Here is a 10,309-nt window from a genome sequence, read left to right on the forward strand (position 1 = left end):
GTTGTGGGCCAGGTCTCCAGTAGGGGGTATATGAGAGGCAACCACACATTGATGTTTCTCTCCCTCTCTTTCTCCTTCCCTTCCCCTTGCTCTAAAAATAAATAAATAAAATCTTTAAAAAAAGTTTTGCATTCATTGTTGCCATTTAAAATTATGGATACATTCCACAAATATCCAAATTTCCAGCTTTGTTTTTTTTTAAGTTGGAAGATCCAGCATCCCTGAGCCCTCATTCCAGTCTGGCAGTAACTGATTGGCACTGAGTAGCTGCTGCTTAATCCCTGGGCCAGATAATCTAGAAAATCCTTCTAGGAACAAAATTCTGAGTATCTCAAGAATATTGTAGTAAGTTTGTTTTTAAACTTTTCATTCAAATAGAATTAACAAAATCAAATTCCTAAGTGTGAATGAAGCTCAGAACACTTCTCTGAAGTTAAAGTGAAGTCCAGAATTGTGATTATTTAAAATGATAGGGTGTTTCCTCTCGTTCCCAGCAGGATTACCATGGCAACAACATATCAACAGTTGGGTAAAACTAGCCTGTCTCCACCAGGATCAAATCCCAACTGACACTCCCTATCAGTGGGTGAATGATCCCATGCTTGGTACATTCTGCTTCACAATGATAGTAAGAACTGACATAGAAGGATCACAAAGCAAACTCACTATGAACACGCGGCCACCACGGCCAGTTATCCCTGTGGTAACTTTTCTGACCCCTCCTGCTTAAAACCCAAAAGGTCAGAAGGATCTGTCTGTATTCACGTACTAGAAATGAAGATCAAGCAAGCCCTTCTGCCTCATGGGATGTTTCTGTCCTCCCTGAGCTCGTTTTAGGACCCCTGCATTATCATTTGATAGATGTGGCCTCCCAGTCCTGGGCAGCAGCCTGCTGGCCTGCAGTGGCCATGTGCTTGCTGGAGGAGGGGTGGTGGAAAGGGGTGGTGACTCTTAGTGACACTCCATCACATCAAAGTGGGCTGAGGCACCAACTCCCTCTAGGTTCATCTGTTCCAGACACATGACCTTGAACTGCAGCCTCTGGAAGATCTCTTCCAGGACTGCACAGGTCTTACAGTCGAGCTTCTGAACCTCATTCCTAAAGCTCCACACATGCCACCCCTTGGAACAGAGGGAAGAGGCAGCCAGGAGTGGAGTGAGAAGGAGTGGGAGGTGGTGCTCACCAAGGTTGACCAGTGGCCCCAGGGCTATCCAGGTCTGCGGTTCCGAGGAGGAAGGGGCTGCCCAGCACATGAAGCCTACACGTGCAGTGCCTGACCCAGAAGCCAATAAACACACGACCTGATGACCACAGTCCTGTCCAGCAGTGGCCCCTGCCCCCCAGGCTGGCTAAGCCTAGGCAGACATCACTGCACAGCCTGGGCCCCGTCATCACGGACTTCAGCCGTGTGTGTGCCCTGATCACCATGACAGCGTGGAGCATCACCTGCCACAGCTGACCGACTTTCATTCTTCTGTTCTGTGCTCCTTCTGTGCAGCTGCCACCAGCTGGCCATGCTCTGCTCACCCTTCACCCTGCTCTACAGGCTGGTGTTATGTGGCCTGTGCTACATGTGGGCTATGGACCTGCATCCCCAGCTGCCCGCCACCCTGGGTCCCATCAGCCTGCACCGCCTGGGGCGGCAGCACACCCTCTAGCCTGCCTGGACCTCGGTGTCACGTTTCTGTACACTTTGACCTTCTGGCTGCTGCTATACCCATTTGTCAAGGAGAAGAAGGTGAAGGTCCCCACTGCACTGATGGAGGTCATGGTGGCAGACCCAGAGCCCAAACAGGCGCAGACACTGCTCTGGGGACTGGGGGAGCCGGTTACAGGAGTCTACTCCAGGGACTAGATCTATTATGTCTGCTGACATGTCCCTGTCAGTCAGCTTCACTGGCAGCCTCATCTTCTGCAAGACTATGTTCCTCTTCCTGCTCTGCCTCACTCTCTCCCAGATCTACTACAGCCTGTGAAGGAAGCTGCTCAAGGTGTCCTGGTGGCTGGTGATGGCCTGCACCACACTCGTGCTCGCTGCCATCTCTACCTTCCAGTTCCAGCACTTCCCCATGTATACTCGCACAATCCGATGCACTTCACTGATGTGAGCTGGGGGCCCTGGGCCTGGAGCAGTTCAGCGTGTCTGAGCTCTTCCCCAGCATCCTCATCCTAGGCACTTCCTGCTCACCCGCATTCTACAGTTGCACTACTTCCACCAGCTCCTCATGCCTCACCAACCTGGGGCACATGCCCCATCCCTGCCCCTGCCCAGGGCCACTTCCCACTCAGGGCTCACCAGCAGTACTGTGGGGAGTAAAACCCCACTGCTACAGCAGCAGGAGGAGAAGGAGGAGGGCCCCAGAGATGACAGGCTGAGCACAGCTGTCCCATGCCAGGCCATACAGGTCCCAGAAGCCACAGTCAACAAGTGGGGCCTGGTGGCCGAGCGGCTGCTAGACCTGGCTGCTAGACCTGGCTGCTGGCTTCTGGCACATCCTCACTTTCACATGCAGGGGTTCATGCAGCATCTGTTGGAGCTTCACATCTCCAGAACGGAGGCCCTGTATACTATCTGGCAGCCCTCAAAGGAGGTGTGGGTGGTGAACCACCTGCTGGCCCTGCTGTGAACCTTCCCTCCACATTCCCCCCGGGGCCTCTTGTCTGTCTACCCTGTGGACCTGCATCATTGTGTGCAAGATGCTCTACCAGCTCAAGATCGTCAGCCCCAGAGTACTTCAGCAACTCAATGAGCCCCTCCTAGTAACACCAACCAGCAGAAGATGGAGATAAACCAGTCCTTGCTGTACTAGAGTCCCATTAACTGGTTTAGGTTCTAGAAGAACTTCTTGAACCTGGGCTACATCCAAAACCACCCACAGATCCTTCTGCTGCTGGTGTTCAAGGCCATGGTGTACCAGTGCCAAGAGCACCACTGCCCATATAGCACCTGCTGGCCCCACTGCCCGCCCAGGCCAGTAATGACAATGCTGCCAGCAGCTGGAACAAGAGCTGTACAGCTGTTTCAAGTTCCTCCACAATTTGGGCTGGAGATCTTCTTCCTGATAGTTATGAACATGATTAGGCAGCACATGAACTTAATAATCATCCTACACAGCTGCTGGCTGGTGGCCATCCTCACCCACTAATGTTGTGGGCCATGCCTTACCTCTGGCCCATCTACTGCCTCCTCTAGCACTTCCTGCTGTACCAGTACCAGCTATGCCTGGGCATCAGACCTGCCCTGTGCATTGACTATCCTTGGCACTGGAACCAAACCATCCCCAGGAACTCCACCCTCATCAAATGGTTGTACCTGCCTGACTTCTCTAGGGCACCCAACTCCACCAACCTCATCAGTGACTACCTCCGCTCCTCTCAGCCTTTCAGTGGTGGCAGGTGTTCTCTGCCAAGCATACTGAAGGGTAGCATTGTGTGGCCGACTGCCTGGAGTCTGGGGAGTGGGGAGCCCAACCCTGTGCCCAACTTCATCACTGCAGGCCCTACCTTGACATGCTGAAGGTGGACATCATTCGCTACCTCTTCTAAAAGGTGTCAGTGGTAGTATTTGTCAAAGGAGCCACCCACACCGTATCTTTGGCTGGGCTTCTTGCTGGCCTTCTTCTACCTGCTGCTCTGTGGCACAACCCTGCTGCAGAAGCACACGTGTACCCACCTCACGCAGTGGGGCTGCTGCATTCTCTACAACGTCGCCGTCATCATCTCTAAAAACATGTTCTTGCTCTTGTCCTACATCTTCATAGAATAAATGCAGAGTGACTTCTAATGAGCCATCCAGTTTTTCAGCCTCGTGTGCATAGTCAAAGGCTGCTATGACGTCGAGGAGATTCTAGGCGGGACTGCCTGCTGCCAGATGAGAAGTCAGCATCCTCCCGGACAGCGTCTGCTTCCTGTTTCTGCTGCTACAACATGTGTCTTCCTCAGCTGTGACTTCCTCTACATCAGAGCCGAACTCCAGGCCTCTGCCCTTCAGGCCTCCAGACACTTGGCCCTCTACGTGGGTGTTAACGTCAAAAGCATCGACCTCCCCCACTAAAGCAGGTAAGTCCCAGGCCCAGCTGAAAAGAGAGATGGAGTTCATCTGTGCCAAGCAGGAGCAGCACAGGCAAGGCCTCCAACAACCCTTGGACCCCAGCAAGGAGCCAGGGCCCGGCAACCCCATGGGCTCCTCCTGCCACAGAGACCGTGGTGGTCACCCTGGCTGGACCACATCACAGTCATCCACTCCAGGGGATATCTCCTATTCGAGTCCGACGGTGATGCGGAGGTGGAAGTCCAGCCTGAGGACCCCAGGATGTCCACAGTGAGAGCCTTCCAGATGGCATGGCTCACCATATAGCATGGGTGAGCAACGCCCAGACGGTGCCAAGGCCGCAGCGGTGGCACGAGCCGGGCTGAACCAGGAGGCGGACCAGCAGAGGGCCCAGAGGACCAGGGGTGCTGATCACAGCCCTGCGACAGCACGAGTGCTGAGCCCCGAGCAATTCCGCATGCCTGCTGCGGCAGGCGCGGCACCTGCTGCACGCCAATTGCCGCCTCACCCCGGGAGATCTCGTCAGGATGGGAGGGACACCGGAGCAGAGGGTGCTGGGCCCTCAGGGAAGCGAGGCAGTGCTGCTAGGTCCTGCCCAGGCCCGCCGTGCGCCGAGCACAGGCTCCAGTGGGCTGGGACTAAGGAGTCAGGCGGGCAGCCGCAGGACACTAGCAGCCTGTGGGCACCCGCTGACACACCGAGCAGCAGCAGCCCGGAGATGGTCCCTGAGCCCAGTGGCTTTCGGGTGCTTCCCTAGCTTTCTGTATTTCAGACTCCACCGGCAAGGTCGAGGCCCTTCTGCTGTGGCAGTGGGGGCATGTGCGCAGGCCAGTGGCCCTGTCACCTGCCTGGGGCCCCCACTAGCCACGAGTGACTGACCACGGTTCCAGCGAACCTTGCTCTGCCTCTTCTCCACAGGAGTGAGAGCATTGCTCCATCCAGTGCCAGGCTGCCGTGTCTTCCTGAGTGGCTCTGATGTGAAGTCGCAGTGGGCAGAAGTGTTTGGACTTCTCGTCCTGGTGGCTGGCCTTGTGGCGATCTCTGCTGTCCTCCATGTGTTTGGCGCCTTCCCCTGGCACTGCTTCCTGGCACTCAGTGTTCTGCTGGACAGACTACCAATAAATACTTGGGTTTCTTTTGGGTGATGAAACAGTCTAAACTTAGAACATCAGGATGGTTGCGCGACTTAATACACTAAGAGATGGACATGGTAGCAATGCGTTTTGGAAAAAAAAGTACTACAAATTCTCTAAAATTAAAACTGTATAACCAATGCCTTCTGTAGTCTATGTCCAAGCAAGGGCTATCCTTTCAGAGGGCTCGTACTCCTAAGAAAGAAGAGCGATGCCCATTAAGCCAGGCTTCTCATCTCCACTTCGAACATCACAGTCAGCCTCCAGGCTGGAAGAGATCAAGGAGACTAACTCTGGGAGGAAGCTGTGGAGAATGGGAGGGTGTGTGTGAGACTCTCCTCTTCCTCATACTGCTTTCAATACTCTGTCTGCTGATCCATCAGAGACAGGTCAGCCTAATGTCACCTCGAACTTCATTTTCTCTATAGCTCAGGCGGGCTGGAATATAATTTCAGGCATTAGGCTTAAATTTCACTTAAATCAGATATTCATTTCTTTAAAAGATGATTTAAACTTTAGCATACTTCTATTTCAGTCCCCTTGATGCGATTGCTTCTTCTAATAAATTCCTGGGCCCCTTCCAGAGAGAGGAAGAAGGAGATACCTGCATTCCCAAACACGTTCCATTGTTCAGCTCAGAAGACAAATCCTTTCTACTCCAATTCTAATGGTGGCCAGTGTTTATGAACGTGGAGCAGAGTGGTCCCTCAAACATTAATACTGACTGAGCAGTACTTTGGGCACAGATGACGTTGCTATTAAAAACAGTGTACTGCAGCCCTGACTGCTGTGGCTCACTAGGATGAGCGTCTTCCCACAAACCCAGAGGTCACTGCTTAAGTTTCTGGTCAGAAACTTCCGGTCACATGCCTGTGCTTTGGGTGAGGTCCCTGGTTGGGGGTGTGCAAGAGGCAACTGATCGATGTTTCTCTGGCACATTGATGTTTCTCTCCTCCTCTTTCTCCCTCCCTTCCCCTCTCTCTAAAAATGAACAAATAAAATCTTTTAAAAAAAAGCAATGTACTCATTCCTCCCTCACACATGCCTGGGGTCATTTTTGTTGGTTACACTGTTTCACGTTATTACAAAACCATACCCCGGAGTATTGTGAAACTCAGTTTTCTCTTCACTACATTCGATGTAATTTTCACGTCAAGGTGTTTCTACAGACTGGACAGAGCTAGAGTTCAGCTTCCTCTAGCCAAAGTGTTTAAATTTGACTAGACAGCAGCAATTGCTTTTTAATCTAAGCAAACCGATCTGTCAAAGGCAATCAGCTCAGGGAGGTCACTCCAGAAGGACCCTAATAATCCCGATGAATCACACTGCCCTGTATGAAACTCAGCTGCTGAACTCTCGACACAGCGTGTCACAAGTACTTAGAGGAATAAGTACACACAGCTGAACTCTGTGTCAACACACAAACTCTAGCCTCTTGTGCTTAAGTTAATGATCGCTGCATTCGGTCCGATGGAAGCAGCACACTGTCGTGTGTGGTGATGTCAATCCAAGTTTAACGATGTTACATCAACTAGGCTTCATGTCATGTATCCTGCTGTCCTCACAAGCATTTATCAACAAATCAAGTGTGCTGGACTCCTCCAAATGTAAACAAGGGTTTGTTGTTGGCTTTTAATCACATCCTGTCTTTCAAACAAGGGTCCCCAAACTCTTAATAATGCCAATGTGGGGCTCTCTAGCAAGATCTTTAAGTCCCTTATCTTGTTTAATTATTGCCACAACACTGAGAGGTCAATGGAGATGGAAGCATCATTTACATCATTAGTAAATCCCAGAACTGAGACTCAACACTAGATTTGAGGGTTTCAGACTTTGAGGTCTTCCCCATGCTGTAAATCTTGTTATTGAAGCTTATTGCTCCCGTGTGAAGATTGCAAGGGTCGGTGCAGTAGCATGCGATCGCAGTGTTGAGAGGCCTGCCCCTGAGTAAGGCAGCGCTGTCAGAGAAACCCCCACAGAGGACCCTGCCACACTTCAACCCTTCAGGTAAGGAAACAGAGGCAGACAGGGGGCCAGCAACGATGGGCAGGGTATGATGGAATGCAGGGCTGAAAATTCTCTGAGTGATGGAACAAGTGTTGTCAAAAGACTTCCTCCTGTTAACAGCTGGAGGAGAGCTGTAAAGAGAAATAACAACACACACTCAATTCCATCAATGGGCAATGGGAAGAGTAGATTGTAAGGAGAAGGTAAGTTTGAAAGAATAATAATAACAGTAATAATAATAGCTAATGTATATTAAGCACTTAATATTTTCCACCATTCTAAGTGCTTTATGCATATTAATTTATGCAATTCTCATCACAACACTGTGAAACAGGTACCGTTGTTCTGATGAGAGAACTGAGGCAACAGGGGGTTTGATGAGCTCACCTGTGACCCTACAGCTAGTGAATGTAAAGCCGAGATTCCAACCTGGGCAAACTGATTCTACATGTGTGTTCTGACTACTGGGTGGCAGTAATGATAAATTTGGAGACCTCCTGAATTACTAAATTTTATTAGCTCTTTCTGACTTAAAAACAACAAAGAATATGTCCATTCCAGGCAGTATTGCAGCCTAGGCAGTCTGATTGAACTTCCCATTGAAAACCCCCCAAATTGATGCCTAAAATTAAAAGGAAGAAAACGTTTTAAAACATGCTAATAAGCCGACAAGTAGGAAAGGAAAGCTGATGTACCTAAAATTATGTGAAAAAGTGGACCCAAAGTCCAGGGCTTGACCGAGGCGAGAGTCTAACGGGAGACCTCATGACCCATAGATCCACTTTGTACATCAGAAATAAGAAAAACTAACTTCTCAATCCCTAGTGCTAGTAGAGGAGAAAGACAATCTCACCTAAGAATTCAAAACCACAAAAGAGACCTTCGTTTGGGTTTCTAGTACAAATTCACAGCCCTAGGGTGGTACCAAAGAAACTTTAGGTTAAGAACATGGTAAATGATTCTGACTTGGTGGTACGCTTGGATGCCTGGCAGAATCAGAAGCAACCCCACCCTAAAGGGGCTAAAACCTTAAAATCAATTCTCCAAGAATTCCCACAGATAAACTACCAAGGAATAAAAGCTCAGTGTAAAATATCACAAAACACATAAACAAACCGCCATTTGTTTGAGTGTAGAGTATAGAGCCAGGAGAAACTGCAGTCTTAAGAATCAGACCACAAGACACCAGACAGTGCAATTGCGCAATAGAGCGTGATGGGTGTGATCTGGTAGTGTTTTCTTCAGCTGCACCACTTATTTCTTGCTCTCTGGACCTGGGCTTCTCTGATGTCAGGATGCCTTCAGAAGCCAGCTAGGCACTCAGCATGCACACCTGGAATTACAGGGAAGTTGCCATCCCTGGGGCAACTACACCCTTGACTGATGGTGTAATAGATGCCCTCATCTTTCTCTTTTGGTGGACAGTTCTGAGATACCACCTCTTCTAAAGTTCCTGATGGAACTGAGGCCCAGTTGCCCACAGTGGAGATCCACCCACAGGGCAGCCTTGCATTGTCTCTCTTCCCACTTTCTGCAATCTTCCACTCCTGTTCACTGGGTCCAGTTCCCACAGTAAACTACTTGCCAGAGAATTTAAAATATGAATAAGGAGTAAAACATTAAAACATGAAAAGAAATATTTGGGAAAAGGAACCAAATAGAACTTCTAGGAAGAAAAAAAATTTTAATTTAAAGTTCAAAAGATGATAAAACAGAAGACACAGCATAAGAAAGAATAAACTGGAAAGTATATCAGAGTATTTTGCATAATGCATAACGAAGACACAAGATTAAGGAAAATATGAAAGAGACTGTAGAGTGGAAATATCTAAAAAAGTCAAGTTGGAATTCCTAAGAACAGAATAGGGGATATTTGGAAAGATAATATTCAAAGAAATAATGGTTGAATTTTCTAGGTTAAATGATTTAAATCTTCAAATTTAGAAAGTCCTAAATTGTGAAAGATGAATACATAGAAAAGATGGACCAATAAAAACCATAATTTAATGTTTAAAAAATATTAATACATGGAAATACATGCAAAATATGAATTATTGCATAAATCTAAATGGAAAAATAAACTGTTTAAAAGTGAAGATTATCAGATTGGATAAAAATAAATAAAATCCACTTACAAGTTGTTTTAGAAAGAAGCCTGTGACATAACAATAACAAATAGTGAAATTCAATGCATGGAAAATATATGTACAGTGCAAATAACCAAAAGAAAGCTAATGTTACTATATTGATATAGACTTTAAGGCAAAAGGCACTGAGACAAGCTACATGAGAAAATGTTAATTCACCAGATATAAAAATTCTAAACTGAATTCTAAATAGTATAACTTAAAACTATATAAAGCAGATCTTTTAAACGAATTACAAGAAGAAATACATACAAATAACAGAGATGAAGATTTTAACACACCTTAGTGGTTGATACCTCCAAACTCAAGCAGAAAGATATCAGTGAGGATATAAAAGATTTGAACAATACAGTTAATAAGCTTTACCTAGTGTGCATATATGTATATAACATTGTACCCAAAGAGTAGAGAAGTATTTCAAGCAGCGACAGTAATTTACAAGCCCTGAATTTATGGCCCTGAATACATTCTAGGCCATAAAACAAGATTCACCTAATTTTAAACGACTGATATCATACAGATTATATTCTTTGCCACAATGTGCTTCATTGAAGAATGAAGCACAAATGGCCAAAAAATTATAAAAAATGATGCCTGACTTTTTAGTAATAAAGAAAATGAAAGTCAGAATCACACTGAGATACAATTTCACACAAACCATATTGGTGATATTTTTGAAATCTGACAGTCGTAAGTGTTGACAAGAACCTAGAGTGACCACATTTCTTATGGTCCCACAGCCTGCGGGAATACTACTCAGTCTCTCCACTTCGGAAAACAATCAGGATCGTCTGGTATAGTTGGAGGTGTGCATTCCCTAGGACCCAGCAATTGCACATATGAAGATGAACAAGAATATTCATAGCGGCACTGCTTTAATAAGAAAAACTGGAAACAATCCGAACGTCTACCCTAAACAAAGCCACAATAAACAAATAATAAAGTTCCCCCTAGGGACATGTGTCAAATT

General features: G+C 47.4%; 1 pseudogene; it reads left to right on the forward strand.

Moving 5' to 3' along the window:
- The first annotated feature begins 622 nt into the window (after positions 1–622).
- On the forward strand, positions 623–4,417 carry LOC112297216 (piezo-type mechanosensitive ion channel component 1-like; annotated as a pseudogene).
- The last annotated feature ends 5,892 nt before the right edge of the window (positions 4,418–10,309 follow it).

The sequence above is a fragment of the Desmodus rotundus genome, chromosome 11 (assembly GCF_022682495.2).
Source record: "Desmodus rotundus isolate HL8 chromosome 11, HLdesRot8A.1, whole genome shotgun sequence".
NCBI lineage: Eukaryota > Metazoa > Chordata > Mammalia > Chiroptera > Phyllostomidae > Desmodus > Desmodus rotundus.